The 24,274-nt window shown below is 38.9% G+C and overlaps 1 long non-coding RNA gene across 10 annotated transcripts in view; it reads left to right on the forward strand.

Moving 5' to 3' along the window:
* Window positions 1-24,274, forward strand: part of LOC136791318 (uncharacterized) — a 225,869-nt gene that overhangs the window by 107,039 nt on the left and 94,556 nt on the right. For 9 of the 10 annotated variants that reach the window (XR_010833046.1, XR_010833048.1, XR_010833047.1 and 6 more), the window contains exon 3: window positions 2,906-2,969. This is a non-coding gene — a long non-coding RNA (uncharacterized lncRNA). Of the gene's footprint in view, window positions 1-2,905; window positions 2,970-3,984; window positions 4,073-24,274 lie in introns of all 10 variants that reach the window. The other variant, XR_010833043.1, reaches the window with a different exon arrangement.

Below are 24,274 nucleotides of genomic sequence, written 5' to 3' on the forward strand. Positions count from 1 at the left end.
AGCCATAATAGTTGTTTGCAAAGGGGCAGGCACATTGCTTGATAGTCATGGCGCCTGTTCCATTTCCCAAGGCAAGATATAAAGGTTCTCACAATGCAATCACATTTGTCTTCAAAGTTACTGTAAAAAAAAAAAAAAAAAAAAATAATAATGTAAAAGGAAAAGGTGGTGCATCCCAGAAGAGAGGAAAAATAAAAATAAAAATTTCAAAACTTAAAAAAGAGAAACAACAATCTTCCTGCATGAACTAGAAAAACATTTGAGAAAAGTAATTGTTTCTTCCTATGTGAATTCATGAGCTCAACAGACAATAATATTTTAAAAATATGCTTTAGAAGCATTTTTATTTAGTGTTTAAAGGAAATAATTAAGTTGGAAAATTTTGGCAAAGTGAGACAGTGTCTGTAACAGAACATTTTCAGCAAATTATATTAATGGAAAAAAATCAGAACTCTAACGTTTTTGAGAGTAAACTTGCATTGTGTTTGTCTGAAAAACCACAGCAGTATCTTTGGTTTTTTCTTTCTCTCAGTTTTCTGAAGTCACATTAAGACGTCTTTCTAGATCAAAAATATTTCTACCCTTTTTCTTTTCAGACAAAAATTGTTCTTTCTGATGTTTTCATGTTTCTTCAGAGAACAACACTAATTGGCTTCCATCGCAAGAAAATATCCCTCTAGAAGGAAATAAATGACGACTGCTGTGTCTTTACATCACTTTTATGTTTGTTAGTTACATCAGCACAGTGAATGAATTTGGTTCCTTTTTATGAGAGGGGCTATGGTTCCTGTCTGACTTTTTTATTCATTATTACTTGTGGCAGATAAGAAACAAAAAGAGGCAGTTCAAAATATTTGATTTGGAGGTTATACTGTGTTTTATTTCCATTACTCTGAAATAAGTTGTTTTTGTAATGTTTCCTTTGGCTCCTTCAGGCTTTGTTCTCTTCACGAGTCACAAGAAAATGTTTGTGAGTCCAGGGACCTGACTGAATGACTCCCATACACAGACAACAGGAACAGGGAAATCCACATATATAGCAAACAATTATTTTATTTTATATTTTACTTTTTTAAAATTTACCTTGGACACATCAGTGCTGCTTTGCATATCAAATGTTTTCTGAAAACAGTGGCTTAGAAGTGATTCAGCCTGAAATTTTTGATTTGGAACACTCAATTTGAAGATGATATCCTATATCAATTTTTGTGGGAAACCCCCAAATCATTAGTCTCAGTTTGTGACACAGCTTTCATCTACCCTATAGAGTGCTGTGCTGGGCTACTACTATGGGTCTAGAAAGCATGGAAGCTGTGTCAGCTCAACCTAATCTCTGCCTAGACTGAAGAGTTCTACTGTAGGCACAAAAGGATACAATCTTGGCATTCCCAATAACTAGAATTTTCCTCTATTCTGTTCCCTGTTTGGATATGGGATAATAATAACAACAATCCATTTCTCTACATGCCTTTTGGTATGTCTCTACTATTTAGATTTGAGGTGGCCAAACAGGGGCTTGTGGCTTCATGGACCATCCTGGTAAGCTGTGGCTCCTTTTTAGGCTCATACCACATGAATGGCAAAGAGACTCCTTCAACATGGTGGTGGTGGAGTAACCCTGTCTCTAACCTCAGAAGGAAGTGAACCAGGAATGGCAGATGAGGCCAACAAGGTTCCTAAGTGCATGCCCAGTCGCATCGAAATGATGGGACACAGCAGGGGCCAGTCTCTTCTTCTTCCAGCTGGAATTGCAACACAAGCAATACAGTCATGATGGTATGGAGAGAACAAACATCAACCACTCAGGCTTATGGTCTGAACTTTCAGCTTCCCAGCTCTTTGATTCCCAGCTAAGGAAATATCAAAGCACTTGTGTCTTACTTATCCTTTGTGGTCCCCCCTAATTCTCATAGCTGTTTGTATTAAAGTTTTTTCTTCTCAGATTTTCATGCCTTTCTCCAAACACTTTTGTAGAATGTCCCTTGATAAATCCTGGTGTTCAAATTGTACCACTTATTCAGAAAAAAAGTCAAAGATTACTGAACTTTTGGCAAGACACTATGGAGGTGTTTTGTGCTGATGTGATGTATTTCACAGTAGTCAGCAGACAAATGGGACTTGAGGTACAAGCAATAAAGGACTTTCTTCATCCATACTTTCTGTGCAGGGTCAAAATTTCAGGTAGCATGAACAGGAGTATCTTTGATGAAGTCGCCTACTTTTGCCACATTAGGCTCAGTAAAACTCTGCTGGTTTGTGCTTGCCTAATAAATGTAAAAGTTTGTAAAACTGTTTATTCCAGGGGAAATTAAATGTTCCTAAACCTTTCATATTTCTAAAAGAAGACTTGAAAGGTGGTGAAAAGCAAAGATTGAGCTACTTCTAAAGTTTGTACCTACCTAAATCCCTCAGAATATGGTCAGATACATGACTGTACTGATCAAATTCTGAAATCTGGGTACTATTCTATTTGGTAAACTGATGTAGAAGCGTCCTTGCTGCTGAGAATTGTCAACAGGCTTTTCTCTAGGCAGGACCAGACTGATATTTGTTTTTCCTTCATGCAAGAAAGTAGAGCCTATCAAAACAAGAAATTTTCTAAATCACAAGGTAACACAGGTTTCTTTAATCTTTGAGAATTGTCAATGTCACTTGCAGCAAAGGAAGATAAAAAATTGCGGCCATGTCACCAAACATTTCAATTAGAAAAAATTAAAAGGTCTATCACTTTGTGCTCTAGGGTTATAAGCTGATCAGAGGAAAAACTTCTTCCTGAACTCATCTGGTATCCACTTCATATCCTGAAATATAAAGTTTGATAACACTTATAATTTTATCCCAGCTAGTATAACTGCACCTATCCAAATCTCTACAGTGACTTTTTCATATCTCATTATTTTCCCAGACCTTCGGAGTCACTCAGATCTTCCTGCTCCAGGTGTACAGCCATGTAGAAGCCTTGTGGCCAGGTAAGTTATTGGATAGCAAACCAGAAACCTTGTTCATCATCTCTCTAGGGGGGAAAAAATGCTTTGGTATAAAGAAATGGGGCTGCTATTGAGTTTGGTCTTCAAATCAGTAAAGTATCAGAAATACTATGAAGTGATTATAGCTCTGCTACAGATGATGATTTATGTAGGGTAAATAACAGGAAAAAACTGCAAGCCAGTAAGTATTTTGTAGTTACAAGCACACAGATTGCTAACATTCTTGTGCAGCAAAGACCAGAAACATTAAGACAATGACAAGTTCTCGGCATAATTTTCTTGGAAAAACAAACAAATGTGTTGGACCTTTGCCATTCCAAAGATAATGGTGAAACTGGCAATGAAAATCAAAAGAGAAAAGTTTGGAAGATCCTTGGGAAATTATCTTAATCACTTGGAGCGAATCCTCAGGCATACACTGCATACTGGGTGATTAAAATAAGCAAGACCAATTACTGTGGAAGAAGTGGATCAGCAAGAGGTTCTTTTACAGGTCAGTCTGAAAAGACTGCAAAAAAAAAAAAAGTCACAGAACAAACAGTATCACTGTTGCAGTAGTACTAAATTTAAGCAAATTCAGTTCAGTTCAGACAAGCACTGGACAAGAGACAAATAAATTGGAGTGCATTCAGAAAAGAGCTAGCTGAAATGATGAAGTGATTCACCTACAGTGAAAGATAAGAGAAAATATTTTAAGGGAGATCTATACCTCTGAAGACCATGAGCTCAAAGAGAGGTATGGAAGGGTTTTGTGAAGTACACCAGGAAACAGCTTGAAGCAAACAAATACAAACAAAGAAAAGCAAATACAAGCCAACTCTTAAAACCCTGCTGGCAGTGCAGCATTTGACACCAAATTAACCTCCTCAAGCTAGTGAGAATAACAGCATCATCTGGATTTTTTTATAATGAACCTAGGTAAAGAAGAATAATTAATAGAGACTAAAAAGCTAAATAGGTGCATAACTACAGCCAAAATAATGTTTTGATCTTTTAGAACAAATTCTCATCTGACTTAATAATGAAGGGAGGACACTGTTCATACTATTCCTCATGGTTGGCAGAAAGTTTTTCCATACAGTATGGTAAGTACTTTAACGGCCCCATCAAGACAGTAGTAGAGCTGGTAAAAAATTCATGTGGTCTCCTGTGTGGTGCCCCTCCTCTGTTCCCTGTGCTTCTGTTCCTTCAGAGCTTTGCCAAAGGACATGAGCTGAGTTTGTCTCTCTGCATAAAGGCTGAGATCCTCAGATGGTTCCTCTCTCTATATATAATAGGTAGCATTTTTCAAGGGGATCTAAATGATTCAAGAGGCTGAGTCCTACCACTCTCTTGAATCACTTTGACGCCTTTGAAAAACATCCTATTTTCTCAGTGTTCAGTTCCTGCATAGCACATTCAATAGCCAGCAAAGTTTGCAAAGCCTATCTCACTGTTATTCTTTGACAGAATACATTGCCTTTGTGAGCAGGCTTTATCAACGTGTGGTTGAAGGGTACTCAGGCTGTCTAAACTTCACCAAACTCTGTGTGGATAAAGGATGTCATCAGATTTTCACAGGGAGCTGACTGCAAACTGGACAATTAGAGTCATGGGAAAATCATGAGTACAGAATTTGTCCAGGATTACCAGGTTAGAAGCAGTATTTATTAGAGAAAGATATTCAATAGGAGTAAATGAGAGAACGTACTGTAGGATCAGTGATTTGCAATAGCTTGATATTTGGCATGGAGTAGATTTCATCCTTTCTGTTCCTGGGGCCACTTACATTAAGTTCCCACAACCACAGTTAAGATGTTAAAAGGAGTAGAAATACATACTGTATCTCACAGTGCTACATGAGGCTAAACATCAGCCTCTGAGACCCAGAGGAATCCACATACCTGAGAATGATGGTGTCAATGCGCTGTGGACAAAGCCACACAAGCCACCTGCACATGCTGTCCTAAATCAGTGATTCTGCTTGTAGTCATTTAGCCCATTTGTATGTAAAGCACCTACTTTGAAACTGAGGAAGGAATGAGCCCAATATGTTCCCAAATGCTAGGCCAACGCAGTATACTCTGTCTCCGTGCCTTTGGATCATGTTGTCATTTCTCACTCAAGGACTGAGATACGGAGGTTAACTGCCACTCTTAAATTCCTCTCCTCCACATTCAACTCTATTCCTGTAAGGTGGAGGCATTATTGAGAAAATATGAAAGCTGTTCACAGGGGTATGTGTTTATTTAACATTGTCTGCAGATATAGCCATATATTTCTGACCACTGAAAAATTCAACCTCACATGGCTTTGTGCTAGTTGTCTCCCCAGCCACTGTCTGGTTCCTGGCTGCCTTTCTAAATGAAACGTCCCAGTTCTTCCATTGTAACGCTGGGCTGAATATGCAGCTGACTGGGTGATATTCTCCAGCTTGTAGTAAGAGGAGGTCAAAGATCAGAAGTTTCCTTTCTACCCTTAAAAAAAGCTGTATCTCTATCTCCACAGTGTAATGCATGCTTCCATATGACTCTTGAATGTCAAATAGTGGTTTTATTTTTATTATTTATATTGTGTTAGAACTCCAAAACTGTAGCTGGGTTTGCTCAGTTTTAAACACAAAGTAGAGCAGACAGCAAGGTCTCTGCTCCAGTGTGCTTCTGCTCTGCAACCCTGGTTCCTGGAACAAGAAGAGAAAGTGATCCCTGGATGACAGACAGAATGACTAAAGGGAAAAAGTAGGAGGAAAATGATCAGCTCAAGAGCGAGAAAAACTGAAGGAGGGCTTCAGGTGAGATGAAAGTGATAGAACTGTTCAGAGATAGATGAGGAGAAAAGAATATGATGAATAGTCCACATTTCATATTCTGAATCAACTTTATGAGAGTGGAGTGGATGACTTCTGAAACATCAGTCTTGCTGACTGACTTCTCTGAAATCGGCACGCGGCTTATTCAGTTGTTCTTCTTGCGTGTGGGTTGGTCTGTTGAGGAATATTTACAGGCCCAGGTTTTTGAAATAGCTTATCTCCTATTGAGTCACCATTACAAGTGGCAGCATTGGATGCATGTTAAATATATGTTTTCTTGAAATTCTGTTTAGTGGCATTACAAAAGAAGCAGCAAAGATGCTGTCTCCTGCTTGAGTGCTTGCAAAGGAGCCTCTCTCTGTGGGAATAAGGAGCAATATGCAGGTACTTATTACAGCTGAAAAAATTCTGAAATGCTCTGACCTAAGACGTTTCATAAGAAAAAGAGCTTTAGATTTTCTTCTTCTGAGAAAATCCTTGTAGAGGATTGGGAAAAAAAAATGTTTTACTTTATTTATGGAAAAGTTATCTAACAGTGGTTAATACTTTGGGGTTTTTACCAGAAGTCAAAATGGCATGAGGCCACCAAGCAGGGAGAGGCATCACTTGTATACTTCTTCCTTAGTAAAGGTTCTCTTTTGCCATTGCACATCAAGCTGCATAAGATGTGAACAAGTGATCAGCAGAGAAACAGACTATTTACTAAAAATGAAGATTTTAAAACTTACTGATTTCTTCAAGTTGCAGCACACAAGAACACTTGCTGCTTTAATGAATTAACACTACTAAGAATACTGTTTCTTATCCCTTCTTTGCATATGGCTACATTCATCTTTTTCATTTATTACCCTTTCAGAAAAGTTGGCATCAAGCTGCTCACTTGGTTTTTTGAAGTCTCAAGGCTGGTTTTCTGCAGGGTCCTGGTTCCAGGGCTCAGCTAGCCCCACTGAATATTGTGGCCCTTGCCTGTTCTCCTTTCCCACTGCTTCTCTATTTTCACTGTCACCTGCATTCACATAGTTGAAGATATCAAATAAATCCCCTCTCAGACATCCCTTCTCCAGGTCAAGGAAACCTGTTTCCCTCCCAGCTTTGCTCAAGGAATACCAAAGATAAGATTCAAGCCATAACTTCAGGCCAGGCATCCTGACTGAAAAATACTGTTGCGTTTGCACTGTTCAGCAAGTCTGAGTCCAGAAGAAACTCAGTCGAAAACCAGTGTGGTGGTGTGACAGCCATGAACCATACTTTATGGCAACTGCCAAAGGTATCGTTATTAAGAAACATAAACACATAGTTCAGACAAAAGACTCTGCCACGTGTTTTTCCATCTTTTGTGGTGGCTGGGGTGCCAAATGTTGTTTCATAGTTGTTAGGAGAATCTGCTTCAGTGAATTTATGGTGGTGTGTCTCACTGTTTTCCTCAAGAAGGAGACCTTGTTGGAAGTATTCCAGGAGCAGGGAGACTGACCAAGAGAGAAATCAGATTTTATTACTAGAGATAAGTTACAGCTCAAGTTCTATTTGCTGTTGTAATAAATGGCTTGAGATTTATTCAGGCCTACAGTGCAAACAGCTGCTCCTTGCTATTTCAAAGGACTGCTACCAGGTTTATTGTTCCCATGCAGATAAGCATGGTGCTGTGAAAAATACCAGCATTTCAAACCTGGACTACTCAGATAATGCACATTACTGCTTCTGAGTCTTCTTATTGTCTGTCTTTTCAACCAGCTGCCTAACAGCTCTTCTTCCCACCCGTAAAAAGCAGGGGGGGTGCGTGCACCTGTAGTGAGCAATTCAGCAACCACTTCCATGCTGGCTTTACCTTGTCTTTGTGTTTGATGTCACTGCAGCTGCTGCGGTTGTTATCATGGCAAATCCTGACAGCTCTGTTTGAGGGACTGACCCGAGCCACCTCGGTTTCAGTAAATCCTTCTGTACCAAGATTAATTGCACAAACATGAAGTTAGCACATTGTAATCAAACACTTTGGGTCAGTAGAGTGTTGCTGGACTGCTCATTGGCAGTACTTTCCCTGACCCACGGGTTTCTCTGCACAACAATTCACAGCAAGATGTGTGACAGGGGGCACCTCAGGAACGGGAGCTACTGAATTTTGGTGAAGAGAAAAATATAATTAGCAGGTTTGCCCAGTGATAGTGTACTTCCTTAGGTGCATTCCTGTGGTCTCTTTGGCAGACAAGACCCTCAGCTAGGTGGATTTTTTCAGTTTAAGTATTTTTCAGTGTTTTTTATTCTTGTGCAGTAGTGGCACAGTACTAGGCAGCCCCATGCCACATGGGGCTGAGTCACTGTGGCTCTGTCCAGAGCTGCTGGAGAGCTAACAAACATGTCAGGAGGAGTGCTGGAAGTCACAGCAGCCCTGCTTGGCTCTCTGGAGGTGCACACTGGTGTGTCTGTCTTTACACACCGCAGGAGGTCCTGAGACACGAGGACCATGCACCATACCGCCCCACAGTGAGTTCACCACCATGCAACCCCCAGAACCCAGTGGCACTGTTTCTCCGCATGCCTTCCTCTGTTAAAGGTGAAGTCCAAAGAGTATGTTTGGTGAATTATATCATCTTGGTGAGTGTGGGTTGAGGGACTCCCACGGGTGCAGAAGAAGGGGTTCTGTACCCAGCTCTGCCATGCACTCCTCTTGGTTTTGCCATTTTCTCCCTCCCCGCTTTAGATTTGACTTAATGAGAGAATGACAAAGATTGCTGCATTCCTTAAACGGTGAAACGTGCTGACTACAGCTGCATGACACCTCTTTTGGCCTTTCTAGGACTGTGCGCGGGATGGACAGCTAAGGACACAGTGGCACTACCTCATCCACATTTTCATCATGCTCAATTTTGAATTTCACCTCCTATCGCAGAGTTTTTGTGGCAGCCAGCATATGGTGCTGTAGTACCTCACAACCCGACTGCTGTACTGGCTGCCTGGCAAAGCTGCCAGTGCTATGGCTGTCAGACACACTATTTTTGCCCTTTAGCATTAGGTTGTTTAAGAAATCTGACAGGCTGTCACCCAACAGCTGGTCTTTTCACAGGAGCCAGAAAATTAACCTCCAGAGGGAGCCTCATCTTCGCCAACGATTTTGTAACAAGCAAGTGTTTAAAGCAACAAGACCCCAAAGGGAAAATGCTCCAGCAACAGGGAGACCATGTGTTCAGTGCTCTCCTCAACTACGCAGCCAGCTTCTGCTTTCCATCACTTTGCACGTCAGTCATGACCAGTTTAAAGCAAATTTATTAATCCTGCTGTATAATTAAAACCCCAATGTTGCAGTTGCGTATTTACCCACATCACAACTTGCAGTAATCACAGTGCATGGCAGAATTTCTGGTGATTGCTTTTTCCAATCACAACCTTGATTAGCAATATGCAGATTTTACAGGTATCATTGAGACTATGGGACATGGAGGGACTGAATAAGATGTAGCACAGGACCAGCCTCCGATGAGTTTTAGCACGAGGCAACAACTAATTGACCCTGGGCAAGTCAGCCTCATTCCAGGCATCTATATACACAGTGTTATGTACCACAAGGCAGAGTAGAAAGCAGTCAGTTCTGTGTTACACACCGTTCTGACCATTGCCAAATGAAAAATCCTAGGTAGTGTTATTTCAGATTCTAATAAATATTTATGTCAGCCAGCAAAGCTGGGAGATACAGAGATATGGATACTAATGAATTTAAGTGTCCACAATTTCAAGTCTCTCAGAAAATATAGTTTACAGAATGTCAAAAGGATTTCTCTGGTGAAAAACCCAGCCTTTCTTGCAAGAGTGACATGTTCCCCCATTTAACTTTCAACTCATCTTCTCACTTTTTACCAAAAAAATCAAGGCAGGGTGGCTTTGCAATTCTCTCAGCCTGTCCCATAAATAAAAGCAACTGGACAGAGGAAGCAAAGTTCCTCCTGCTCCTTCATATCAGGGCCACCTTCAATTTTGTATCTATGCAGTGGTACAGGAATGTCTTTTCTTGGGCCCAGTTTTATCACTGCCACAGAAGGTGTCATCATTGCCTATAGCAACAACTGCTTCCCTCAGCAATGGGTATGGCAAAGTGCCTCAGGGATTTACTTTGAGAATGAAGTTGGAGCTTGAAAACAAAATCAATTTATGCTCTCATGCATACTCCCAGATTATGAGAGTATTGTTATGAGATCACCCATAAGAGCTAGGAAACAGATCATTAGAGTAATTCACTCGATATGGTTATGCCAAAGTTAATTCACTTTTCAGCCATGTAATAAGATCCCATAGGGTCATTACTTCTTTGCTACATCATCAAAAATAATGAGATTCATTTTTCTCAGTTTATGTGGAAATATACACTGTCTTGTCATCCTCAGCTGAGTGATACCAACTGCAACAGTTCCTTTCTTGAGGTTTTCCAAAGGTGAAAAATCTTTATTTAAAATGTGAGATCTGGAGCATTAATACAAGGGGTTCAGATTGTCTTTTCCTGACAGTTAAGTCTTTTATCACTAGCAGGATGTGTAGATGGATGAACAACTGCGATAATAAGATTTCTTGTATATTATTTCTTGGGAGAAAAAAAAAAAGAAGAAGAAGAAGCTATTTGTCAGGTTCACTAATAAGGAGAAAACAGAACACAAAAACTGTCGAAATGGAAATTGATTCCCATCACATTCAATGTAATTACGTTTTGCTTATGTGCTTTACAAGCACTATCTTAACACATGAATCAGGGCAGAGAGAGTATAAGTTACTTGAAGGGTCTATCAGTTTAGGAAGATGATATGTTAGGCTCTCGTTAAAGATGCATATGCAGACAGTAATGAAGCTTCACCCATGGAAAGGCTCACTATTTCATCAGACATCCCACTGGATAATAGATTCCACGTTGCGCTTGGCATAGAGCTGAACAAAGACTTTTTCACAGTAGTTCCAGGGACTTGTGCAAGCATAAACAAGAAGCTTTAGAGTTTTAGTTGATGGGACAGAAGATCCAATCATTTATACAGCTGGCCGCTGAAGTTACATTTTTTTTCCATTTTGTCAGTTGCTGTTCCTTCGTTTGTTATTTGCCCTCCTAGCTGGTTTGTTCACATGAGAGGATGGACTTGCAAAGCCCTTCTCGATTTTCACACACCTCAGCATGTAATGAAATGTTGGGAATTCCAGGGAGAAAGGCACCATGGTAGCTTTTTATCTGTGATATTTACACAGTTAACCAAAGACTTATCTGGGATGTAGTCTGCACAGAGGATAAGATAAACTCCATATATTTCACCATGCACAAGAACACTGGCCAACTTGCAACTTGAAGGTATGATTTTCCCTGCCATACTCCTCACAGCAGGCTCAGAATAACACCTGTTAAACATACTGTCTCAGTTTGTTGCTCGCGAGCCTCAAGCTTACAGAAACCTTACAGTCTTGGAATATCTACCCAGGTGTTTCATCTCTGTCGGGCTCCAGTCAGTACTCTAGTATTACAGTTGGCTGCTGCCTTGGACAAGGTTTTGACAGTATTTCTGCTATGATCCTCTCGCTTTTCTAATCAGTTTGCCTATCCTCTTACAAAACACATTTAGGGGCAAACTCTGGCCTACCCAAGGCTTTTTGGGTTTTGTGACAAATGTATGACTCTACTGTGGTGCAGATAGCTGGTTAACTCCTTTCCAGTGGCACGCACTGTTTATCTTTTTGTTATCTCTTTTTCCTAAGTTATATTAGCCTGGCTACTGTGTGATTATTTTATTTACCAGTAATGATCAGCTGATTCACTGAAAATAGAGGAACTGAAAAAGCCTGACAATTTCAGTTAAGAAAAATGTCTGCTAAGTACTGTTTTTGTTATAACAGTACCTTTTTTTTATAAAGTTTTGTACTGCATGACACTGTGCTGAGGATCCTACAAGTCAGCCCAAATGTGTATAGCGTCTGACACCAGTATTTATTTATATTAAAGAAGCATCCTGAAATTCCAATCACTGTCAGGGGCTGTTTGCACTTAAGAGAGAGAGAGATGGTCGTAGTGCAGAGAACAGACAGCCCTTCAGTCCACATAAACAGATGGGATGGTGCAGGGTGTGAAAACAACAGGAAATACACAGAAAATGTGTCTTGTCCAGCAAGGTCATAGCAAGTACGAAGATAAATTCTTGGTTTCTTGGCTTTTGTTTATTCTTAGTGTTGTAAGGTCTAGATTTGGGGGCACTGCGGGCAGAAAAAGGCGACTGAAGGAGAATATCAATTAGAGCAACAGTGAAAATCAGAACTGCCTGAACAGAGGAAGGAGGTTTTACAGCAAAGAGATTTGGGAGATTCCCTGTTTCTGTGCGGGATATCATTTGCAGGGACTCCTCAGAAGACCTCGCTCCCTCTTTGCCAACAAGGGGAACCAGGTTGCTGGTCCTGTGGGTCTTGTGCTCACCACACTCCTTAATGTTGTGTTAGCATGTACTCAGGAGGCTGGTTAATAATGTGTCATGCTTGCTGTTTACAGTCCTGCTCTAGGACTTGTGGGAGGAACAAGGGTGCATAACTTCTGAGATAGTTCTCTAGGAAAAGTACAGTACACAAGAACATTAGTGTTCTCCTTACTAGTAATGCTTTTATGAAGCCTCCTTTTTACCATTCAAATATTGTAATAGCCAACTTCCTGTAATACAAATCCAGGAGAAAAGCAGCTGACAGCCAGACCCCTTTGGTAGAATCCATCGTGTTCCCAAGGAACGCCGTCTCTCTCCGTGCAACTCAGCATGCATTTCCCAGCACTAACGACAACAGTCTGTGCACCCAAGATTCCTGTTAGCAGTAAGATAACCTTGTGTAAATTCCACTTTCCTAGACATCTTTGTGACATATTCGTTGTGCATGAGATTGCAAATAAAGAAATCTGCACTTGAATGACAAGTGTCTCCCCTGTGGTAAGTTTGCAAAGTCCCACTGATTTTCAGTAAAGTTGTATCAGTTTGTACTGATTAATAAACAGATTGCTTCAGTTTACTTAGTATATTTCCTAGCCTAGACAACAGCTGAACCTAAAATACACTCCTTGTATATCAGCTTAATTAGAAGTGACTAATTTAATGAGCATACCATGATTAATGTCTATTATGCCATGAAATATCTTATTTCCACAAACTGGATAGATTTTTGTTTCTTCTGTAACTGTAGCAGCCTGATTGCATTTGATCAATGTAATAAAAGGTAGAGTTGCATTATATTGTTTGCAGACCTTCACTGGGAACCTTAATTGCCTATTTACTATTGCTCAGTGTGTTGGCCATGGACATCCTTAACTGCAGTGTTCAGCACAGTGTCTCAGCGGAATTTTACATGATGTTCTAGTTTGAGGCCATTTCTCCATTTAGTTCTGAATTCAGATGATTCTTTGAAGCGAGAGAAAAGAATAGAAAGAACAGTAAGTACAGAGAGCTTGCAGTGCATCAAGGCCATTCAGCCTTCCCTGCAGAAGGGAAAAGAAAGGCTTTAGTTTACAAATGTTTTTCAGTTGTGACCTTCGCTTTCAGAATAACTAATTTTGGACAATGTCAAATATAAGCAAAACCACAAGGTGATGAGCCCTATTCCTGTTGAGCTTAAAAGCCCAACAAGCAACTATGGGGCTCTCAGAGGTAGGAGCTAGGGTCGCTTTTTTGAAATTTGAATTCTGGATTTTTCTCCAGTTGTGAGAATAATGCTGTAGTTCAAATTCAGTTCTCACAGTAATTTCTTCTAGGCTTTATATGTGTTAATAGGCTAATTGGCAATGATTTCTTCTAGGCCTTATATCCATGGTCTTGAACAATGGAAAAACTGTTGAGGAAATCCCCTTTAGAAAGCTGAGTTTCCTAGAAGAGCGAACTTCAGGGCTATGATGCTGAACATATGCTGTTGACTTTCAGGTTCTTTTAACAGAAAGGTCTTGTGACAAATTCAGAACTAACCCACACTTAGACCTGATTCTCATTTAAACTAGAGTAAGGAAGGAATAGTTGTGTTCAAGATAAAGAAATTTCATCAGCATAAAAATATTAAAAACAAAGAAAGAATCAGATCTTGCTGTCTCCCAATATTTCACCTTGATTCAAAGCATTCAAGTACATTACTGGCGGTATTGAAACATGAACTTATAGTGGGGAACTCCTTATTTTCAGATGTGGATAACAATAAAATTTTGCAACTCAAGCAAATCATAAATACCTCCAAAGACCGTAAGATTTCACAATGAAGAAATGGACTATAATAATGAATCATGTACCCAAACACCATAGAGTATAAACTGAATAAGTATCAAGGTCATAAATAATAAATAGGAAATAAATTTACCCCAAGTGTTTTCTTTTCAGCTAAGATGAAAAAAAGAAAATATTTAAACATGCATACAAATATAAATAATGTGGAGAAGAAACTACCCCAAGTTGTACATGATAAGACAGCCTGGATAGCTCAGATAATACTTAACTGTCTTCATTTTCAACATTATGAAGATGTCTTTCAATATTTAAGGACAGCTACTTTGCTGAACCTTGACAGGATGTTCTTGGAGGCATGCCCATCTTTTTACTGTTCTTATTAGTTATGCTAAATTTAGTCTCTCTTAGTGTATTAGTAAGCATTTATCATTAATGTACATAAGAAGGACATTTTGACTTTTTAAATGGAACATAATAATAATCTCCAAAGTCATAGTTATCCTTGCAGACATAAAGACTCAAATCTTGAGTTTTGTCAAGGGTTCAAGTCTTCTTTCAAGCTCTTCACTTGCTTACAATTTTCTCAAAGTAGTATCAGAACCAAAACAGCTGCTAAAAATCCTGCCAGTAATTTCAACTTAATTATGAATGTAATCTTTGTGAAATAACCTATTTACACCTAATGTGTTTACAATGTTAGTGAAATATGAAGCTCTCCATGCTGCACAAAACAAAGTAGCTCCATATCTGATCAAAAAACACAGTGTTAAGGAAATTTCTCGTCTCTGCATGAACATGACATTTGATCAATTCCCCTTTCCAAACCATATTCCCCTAGAGATAGTAGCAAAATTTATATTAACTGCAATAGAATCAGATGTGGCCTTTTATGTTTGTAAGCCCTCATTATTAGAAATTGTGATGGCATGCTGGGGAAGGACTGGTGATAGGACATCACAGAACTGCAAGATCCAAACCAATTAAAAGATGTTATGAACAAAAGATGAATCTACTAAAATACGTACCTTCTTGCTTTATATAGGGCCATAACTGAGTCATGTCTTTCACCAGTGAAGTCAGTTGAGTTTTGATACTCAACTTATTTCATACCTTTCTCACCTAAGCGCACATACTTAACATTACAGCTATAGCTCACTGTGTAGCAGAGATCCCATCAGAATTGAAATCTCAGTACCAGTCACCTGTTTCATTTATTTCTTACTGTGAGCCTAATGAGAAAACAGCCAGAGCTACCCTCAGAAACTGAAAGAAGAAATATCACTTTTCCAGAGTTACCAGGAAATTCAAACTGTTCTGAACATGGGAGCCAGTAAGAGCAGCTCAACTATCAAGAAATGTCATTGTGAAACAAATAAACATCTCGTTCTCAGTGTGATGGGCTTAGATTGTGAGTGTCAGAGCCACAGGAAGAAAAAAGGGAATTAGGCAAAAAACTTACCCAAAACCTGATGAAGTGAATTAAAGCTTATCTAATGGCTTCAATGGAAATTGCATCACAACACTTTTATGCCCACTTTCCTTTATGAACAAAATTCCCTCAGAATGCCCAAATAAAGTACACCCTCAAGGTTTTTGACTAATTCCTGAATACGCAGGAGAACTGGTATCTTAGAGATGAACAGTGCCACAGATAATCATTCTGAGAGGAATATGTGATGTCAAACCTCATGTTAATGTAGGAAGTTGGAAGTTAAGATAATGGCAAGCTTTGGTTGAGGGAATAGAGTGAGGAAGTAGTTCTTATTGCTCAGCAGATTAAAATTTCTTTGGTCTGCAAAGCCAACAGAAGCCATTACAGGAAGAGATGGTTGAAATTTTGCATTAAATGATCAGAATAGTTGGAAAATGTTTATGTTTGCTGTAATTTCTGTAGAATGGTTGAATTTGATAAAAGTTTTGACCACTGTTTTTCAAATCTCAGCTTCTTTTGGTCAAGCTTAACGTACTAAAAGATAAACAAAACATCCTATGTTCTTCTGGCAGAGCCATTTTCTGACTGACACAGAAAATTAGGGATAAATAGCTGTGTGTACCTGACTAGTGATTTTTGGTACTTCAGATAATCTAGGATTCTTGAGAATTTTTTTTTTTTTTCTGAAAAAGCAAAGCTGTGTGCTTCCTACAAATACATACAGCTCTCAAAATGGTTCTTCACATCAGCAGAACTCTCTCTCTGAATACTGCCAGCATTATTAAAAAACAAAAAAAAAAAAAAAAAACATACTTTGGGGAAGTACAGGAAAAAAGATTAGGATTTTCCATCCTTTTGACTCTTTTAAAAGTACTGAGATTTTGTCATTCTTATTAATATAGCTGTGGTGTTGGTATAACTTGGAAGGCACTCAAACACAAGAGGATGGTGGCCATGAGACTCAAAGGCAGCTTAACAGCTGAACTAATTTCATGATTCCTGGGTGGAAAACATTTCTCATTTCCTAACTGTGCCATTGTTTGCATGTCAGCAGTACTAACAGTCGTTGAGCTTGATTAAAGACCACCATGACGGATAATGTAAAAACACAAAGAAGGGCTTTCAGTCCTGCAGAAGCTTTGTGATCACATTAGCACTAAGAGCTGGGATCTGTCAGATCATATAGCATGAAGAAGTTCAGTAATGACATTATTTTTTTAAATGAGTGTTTAAGTCAAATTGCAAAGTGGATATAAAAAGTCATTTTATTGTACTTGCCAGAAAAAATATCTTATGGCAAAAGGCATAATGACCAGCTGTTCAACTGCAACATGGAAGGAATATATCCAAGCATGGGAATCCTCATGAAAACAACATCCAATCTGGCACTGCTCCCAGGGAGAGCAAGCTGTGTGGTAACTGGTCAGGTGTGTAATCTAAAAATCATTATGCTCTGCTGTTAGAAGCCTGGTGGGTGATCAAATAATTCTATTGCTCCTCCCCTACCTGCAACTGCACCTCTGCTAACATGAAACATTTGCTCTTTCTTGTTGTGACCTAACCTTATGACTCAGTAACAACAGGCATTGAGCCAAGTTAGCTTCTTGCAACCCAGCTTCAGGATGCTGTTTGGTTATGTTTCTACATGCATTTCTACTCAGCCTGTGATGAGTACAGATGCAGGTACATTTTGTCCTCGCTGTATCACTGACCCTCTTCAGCAAGCCCTTAGGATTGACACCATAGACTCCTGAACACATGCCAAGATTCCTCTTCTTTACAGGACAAGGATGCAATTAACATATCTTTACAGAGACCAGAGTCTGTGTTGTGTAGATATGAACTTACCTGTCTGGTTTCTAGGGACAAATTGTATTTTTTTTTTGCCTTTGATAGTTTTGAGAATTGTGAAGTTGTACAAAGGTTAGGGAAGGCAAAATTGAAAACCTGGCCTTAATTATTTTGAGTCCATTTATCATGTCTCCTCTAGATAGCTTTTGGACCAACAGGCTGCAGCTTCTAACAGATCATCTAAGATGATGTGGTACTGAGTGGCACTTGATCAGGTTACAATGACCAAACTACAGGGAGAGATAAGGATTTTTTACACTTGTGTCACACAGGAACAAAGGAAACAACTTTTTTTCACTTATTTCACTTTCACACACTGTAGGATGTTAGGCTGTGCTTCATTTTAGGACTTCCAGTGAAAGAATTGAGTGGAGAGTTAATGGAACCTCAGTGGGAGATGTGCCTCAGTAATAGATGAATAAAAACTGATTGTGGACACTAAGGTGTATGTCAGCCAGAGCCCAGGTTACAGCTGTGGATGTTTGGAGATGGGGGTGGGGATGAGAAGTTTCCTCTGTTCCCAGATGCATTTTGTACAGCCTGTCTTAGGACTCCTACAGTTGTCATTTAAATCCTGCGTGCAAGAGTACCAAGAAAGGATGAAGAAACCAAAAAGTGCTTGAAGTGGTACATCCACCTGCATATACGTCCAAGCGTTAAAATATTTTGTAACATGAGATTATTTCACCCCTATTCTTATGACCCCTTAGAGGTATTCTGAGAATGTTCCCCATTTTTTTGTTCTCTGAATCAACGAACTTTATTAGCCCTGGCAGAATATCACAGCTGTTTAAAAAAAAAAAAAAAAAAAAGTGAAAGGTTGAAGAAGACAGGAGTTAGTATACTTGTCAATGAATAAAAGGGAAGATGCAAAAAAGAAAATTGAGGTGAACAGAGGTCCTGCCTTTCCCTTGGGAACATCAGAGCACTGGGATATCCTGGGCTGTACCCACTAAAATAGTGCCATTAGGATTGGTCTGTTGAATAGTCTTGATGAAACTGCTGTGTGACAGTTTTCCTTCAGTCTCCAAAGAAAATGAAGAGGTTACTGTGAAGGACATGCCAAAGGTGTACCTTGGACAGAAAACATGTCCTCCACCCTAAATGGCTAAGGAAGCAGGATATCTCCATGTGGGGTTTTCCATGTCTTTCATTGCAATATTTGCTATCAGTAGTTTCTACTCTGCCTAGTTTACAGAATACTAAACGTGAATGATCAGAATAGTATACCTGACCACTTTCTTGCCAAGCACCTCAATACTTTGTTTTGTTTGCATGTTTTTGTTGTTTGTTTTTGTTGTTTTTCCCCACAACCACTTTGAGAGGAACCAGATTGTGAAGAAGTTAATGTAGTTTATAAGGCAAGTGCACAAAGGACAGGCGTGGAGAATGGTAACTGCTCACACATTTAGGGTTTGATGACTCCTTTCAGTACACTTTAGTTCAGCTGTGTTTTGCTGTTATTAACTCACTACCAATTTCCATTATGGTAACATGAAAGGCAAATCCTCACATAGTCTGGAAGAAGTCTTTAAAATGTGACAGCTTCTAAGTGGTCCTGATGAAATTTTCATATTTTTTTTTCAGCAGTTTCTATCCAAGGATCAGAATAAACTTTTAAATTCTTAGATATCCTAGTGCCTAGGGCCGGAAGGTCTCACGGTCCTCCCCTCCTTGCAAACAGCAGTACAGGTTTTCAGTCCAGATCTGTTGCTGAATACTTCTGTACTCCTGTGATCCTGCTCAGAGGAAGTGCCACAAGGAACAAACTTCTCTCCACCTCCTTTTAATAGCTTTGTTTCTTCACCCTTATGCTGCATGGGTGTGAGCCCTTTCGCCACATGCTTAGCAGGGGTGACCATCTAAATCCAAAGCCCAGAGTTCTGAGTTCAAGCCCAGGTTTCCCTAGAGGTCCTCCCAGTTGTCTGCCTTGCAAGACCACCACCTCTCTGTGCCTTCGTGTAGTACTTAGTATGCTGGAGGCCCACTCTCTGCACCGATGCCTCCAGAAAACATTGTGATAAACTTATACAAAAAGAGCTTGTTATTTCAAACCTTAGAGCCATCCCAAATGACAGATGTTTTTCAACTGCACTACCTCATTATAGATAGGTTTTGAGGAAAAAGAATAGATTTTCAAGCGTTCACAATAAAAGTAATTTCTTAAAGCAAAATGGTTCATTTATCCTGCACAGGGTAAAGTCATATACAAAACAATAACAATCTGCCTTTTGAGGCGTCTTGTATTTTTGACAGCTTTAGCCCACAGCCTTTGATTAGATAAAGACCTTAATATTGCATTACAGCAGAATTACCTACATTATGGCAGCTGCTTGTTGCAATTGTGTTGACATGACTAGCTTCTCGTGTGAATGTATTCTGGTCTTTCTAATCTCTTTAGCATCAGCAGCAGGACATTTTATTTGCAATTGATTTTTAAATTTAGGAGTAATTGAAGTTTAAGCGCAGTTACCTTCTTGCAACAGGGACAGGTTGATACTGTTTAAATCCTAATTATGCACTGATTAAAAGTGATTGCATTGCCAAAGTGAGCAAGGGCTACAATTTGTTTCATTCTTAAAGGCTCAGCATAGAGAATTAATTGTATTTCCAGGAAAACAGATCAACATAAAGAGGAAGCAATTAAGAATTTATTGCTGAATCATAAATTTCCTAGCAATTTTTGAAAGGTAGGCAAGGTAGACCTAACTTTGACAGCAGATCTTGCTGACAACAAAGATAAACCATTTACTAGTTATGGTATTTGATGACAGAAGCTTTGTCTACAGTCAGTTGTACTGCGTATTGCTTAAGCACATAAGGTAGGAATGGATTTGCTTTCATTTGGAACATCTAGTCTTACAGTGTTCTGGTGTTTGCTTTGTTTTCAAATTTAATAATGAAATGACAGCCTGCAAATTATTCTCATATAATAAGTAGGATAAACAAAACCAGTCACACTTTTTTTATGAGCAGGAGTCATTTCATAAACAGCATAAAAAATAAGAAAGCGCGAGAGGGAAACCAGAGCAGCAAAATACACTTGTACCTTAGTGACAGGGAAAAGCCTGGGGTCTAAACAGGTTAGAGCTGGGCATTCTGGATCTGAGTTTTCTGAATGTCACAAGCAATGTCTGAGCTAGGTCTGAATGATCCCAGATTTGGGGAAACACTTAATACAGACCTGTGTCTGCACAGTATTACTTTTATTATTTATTTATACACAGGATATGTCTGTACAGTGGGCTCTGATATTGCCTTTGATATCTCAGTGGTAGAATATCAGGATTCCCCAAGACATGTGCAGGCAACAAGTGCCACCCTCATGTTGGAATTTGTAAGTTTCTTTTAATCCCAGTTATAGGGTTTTCTTTTCTCTCTCTTTCTTCATCAATAGCAGTGGTTTCCCTATTTCCTACCAGCCTGCTAATAGGAGAAAATTCAATCATAGAGAACAGGACTAGAAAACTAAAGTTGCCACATTTTTTTTATGGTTGCATGAGCTACTTGGTGCAATACACACAAAGCCATTAAAATAATCAGATGCAGAGAATTCAGTGAACAAGGGATGTTTCTGTCTCTTAGACGCAGAGAGTTATGACAGAGAAAGCTGACATTATAGGGTGGCTGGAAGCAAGGAAAAACAATATTCTTTCTACAGCAGTAGAGGAGCGTGAGGTGGCATGTGTAACTTTTGATTGCTTTGGCTTTCTCACCGTGTTTTCCTGCATGCATTGTTCAGACAAAATGGCAGCTGAATACCACAGCAGCCCACCCAAAGCTTTGTTATTTTCAACTCCATTAATCCTCTGTCATTTCTGAGCAGAGTAACTCCTGGTCTATAACCTATGAAAACTAAGTGGTGCCTGGTGCCATGGTGATCAGTATTGTCATTCTGAAGATGAAGTTGTGCAACATTCACCACAAGCCAACTAAAAAGTCACTGGAGGCACCTTTTGGCCCTTAATTTTCTTTCTGATGAATGAACAGAACTTTCTGGAAGAGGGGAGAATTGCCCAGGGCACCAACTCAACTCAGTGCTGTTTCAGAGAAGTGCCTCACATCACTGTTAAGTTGCTAATGCTGGTCCCTGGCACACATGGCTCTCCAATTTTTGACAGACTTCTAAGAATCTCCCAGTATTTCAGTGAGAGCAGTGGAGAGAACAGTGCCACCACTGGGTTAGGTTGGAGTATGCCAACAATTATCAGTAAAACATAAATAAAGTTCAAAACATCAGGAAGGGCATACACAGTTTATTAACACCTCTTTTTAGGATATTAATAAATAAATATATATATATTTTAATCAGTGTAAAGAATTGTCACTGGGAAACCACTATGGTACAGGAACTATATGAATTCTGAAAACTTTACCAAGTGATAGATACAGCCAGCCCATTCAGTTCTTTGTTTTTTTCTGTGACCACAAAGAAAGACAAGTTAATGACAATTGTGGAGATTAAGGTTGTTTCCAGACTGGTTTCATAGGAAAGCAAGGCTCACATGACAACTCTGAATGTCATTTTAATGACGGTTGAACAATTCTAGCCAATCTCTTCCAAATGTACCAGAGGAGCTGGGTTCCCAAAAAATGTACGTCCTACATTTATTTTTCCAGTTCAGTCAAAAGGAGCAGCCCAAATGTCATCCTCAACATCTTTCTGCTGTAAAGAGGAAAAACGACAGAATTTAAAATTGCAAGAATAGACTATATAAACTCTAAGTTCTATTCACTTAGTATACATTCACTGAGAGATGCACATGTATAAGAAAGCAGGTATACAGAAATCTATGTTTTTCTTATATTTGTCAACTGGTAGATAAATCAAACCCCAGGGTTCAAGTCAAAAGGAAAATCTTTGATTATGGACAAAGGAAAGTCTCAACCTGTAGTAAGAACATGAAAAACAGTTATCTAAAAGGTTAGATTTAGTGAGGTGAATGCAAAGCAATTCCACTGAAATAAAAATCTGGTTCAAAACCTGAACAGTTGAATAGCACTTGCTGCTTCAAATAGTCCTTCAAGGAACTGTTGTCATTTTGGGTCACTCCCTTGAAACAATGGGTTGTTTCCAGACTTATGCTGGTGGCATTGAACTGAAACCTTCCTTAATTCTGAATTCTGGCCCTGTGATTACTTTCTCCCTAGTGACTTCCTATATTGGTTGAAACATAAACCACTTCAATGACTGTACCCAATACTTATTTACTGTTTCTAGTATAATAATTTTTTCCCAAATAATTCTTGAACTGTAAGGATCACCTGGGGAACTCTGAATGCTCTCTATCCTGGGCATTGACACCAGATATTACCAAAAAAAAAAAAAAATTTGATTTTGCCATAATTCTTTTTATAAGTGTTGTTTTCTCAATTACATGATTTATAGACTATTTCAGACTCAATTTCTGCATTTAAGAAGATGCTGAAAAAGAGCAGGCCTAAAGCAAGAGGAATATGTGAGGAAAATCAAAAAGCTTTATGTTACAAAAGCAGTAAAAGAATATCAAAATCTCTTTGTTAAAGCAGTCTTTGCTGTAGCCATGAACACAGTATGTTTTTGACTTAACTGTCTCCTACCTTGGTTATCCAGGTTATCTTCATTTTTCTCTGTCTCTGGGGCAGTACCCTGACACCCAGTATCTTCTAGGTAGTACTAACAATTAACAATTAAACCAAAGGATTTATGATATCTGAGGTCCCTGAGTCCTCCTAGATATTCAGTTGTACTGAGAGATGACTGTATATAAGGGTATTTCATCTGCCCACTTTCTTAGTTTATGAAAAGAGGGTTTTTTTGTGGTTTTTTTTTTTTGATGCTACCGACCAAGAATTTTAGTGGTAAACTTCCAATAGTATATATCTGATAAATATAATACAAAGTCTTATAATTGCTGATCATACACTGGTTCATAAAGATAGTGGAATGTATGCCTAAATTGGTTTAGGGAAGGCTGATTCAAATTCCACTGAGGGGGGAAGGGAAGTAGACCATTTTTTTGCACTTTCTTCAGTGGGAGTTGTATCAGGCTCAGAGGACAATTACAGATCACAGAATATTGAATTAGAATCATGGAATTGTTAATGTACAATATATGCATAATAGAATAGTGGTTAGAAATCAACATTAGTGTTCATGTCATGTAAAAATAATAGAAATCTGCTACTCATGCAATTTAAAGCAGGGTGAATACAAAAGAAACAGAGCAATGCTCTGGGAATTAAGGGGATTCTAACACAAATCAAAACCTTTCACACACTTTTTTTTCCCACATCATAAATGGATCAGAGTTTGAAAATATGACTGAGATTATTATGTTTGCATGAATATTTTACAATGTATAAACAAGACCTTTACTTTGTAAGCAGCTTCTGTATGGAAAAAAAATCAATTTCCCATAAAGAATTCACAGGAAGAGCTGTATGTTCAAAATGTACTTTCTATTTATTTCACCCCAAAAGATCATCTAACCAACTTCCTTTTCAGGAAGGAGGATAAGTGAAAACACATGCTTGGTCATTCAATATATTTTTTTAACTTCTTGAATTTTAGTAATAAGGAGATAAACTTGACTCAATCTAAACTAAGGATGGATAAAGATTTTTGATACAGCTCTGAAACTTTCCACTGCTTTCAGAACAGAAGGTATAAACAGGTCTGTTTCTGCATTTTTATTTTTTATTTTTTCCTGTGTTATACCTAGAATATTATGAAGCATCAAGTATATTAAAGAAAATGATCTGTGGTCGTGGTACCTGTTACCATCACTTTTGTTTACATTCAGTTACGGACACTGGCCTAGTACTGAGCGGAGTACTCAGTACAGTGACCTTTTGCAATATTCCTTCCTTATTCAGAAGCTTTTGCTTCTGTTCAGAGAACCTGTTTCTCATTAAAATGTTTGAGTAAAGTTAAGTTTCCTCATATATTGCCATCACACACCAAACATTTGAAGAACATCTGTGGGCTTTGCAAGACATTCTTGGATTGATGGTGGACTCCCATGCCTTGGAATTACAAGGACAC

Source organism: Anser cygnoides, chromosome 7, assembly GCF_040182565.1.
Source record: "Anser cygnoides isolate HZ-2024a breed goose chromosome 7, Taihu_goose_T2T_genome, whole genome shotgun sequence".
Classification (NCBI taxonomy): domain Eukaryota; kingdom Metazoa; phylum Chordata; class Aves; order Anseriformes; family Anatidae; genus Anser; species Anser cygnoides.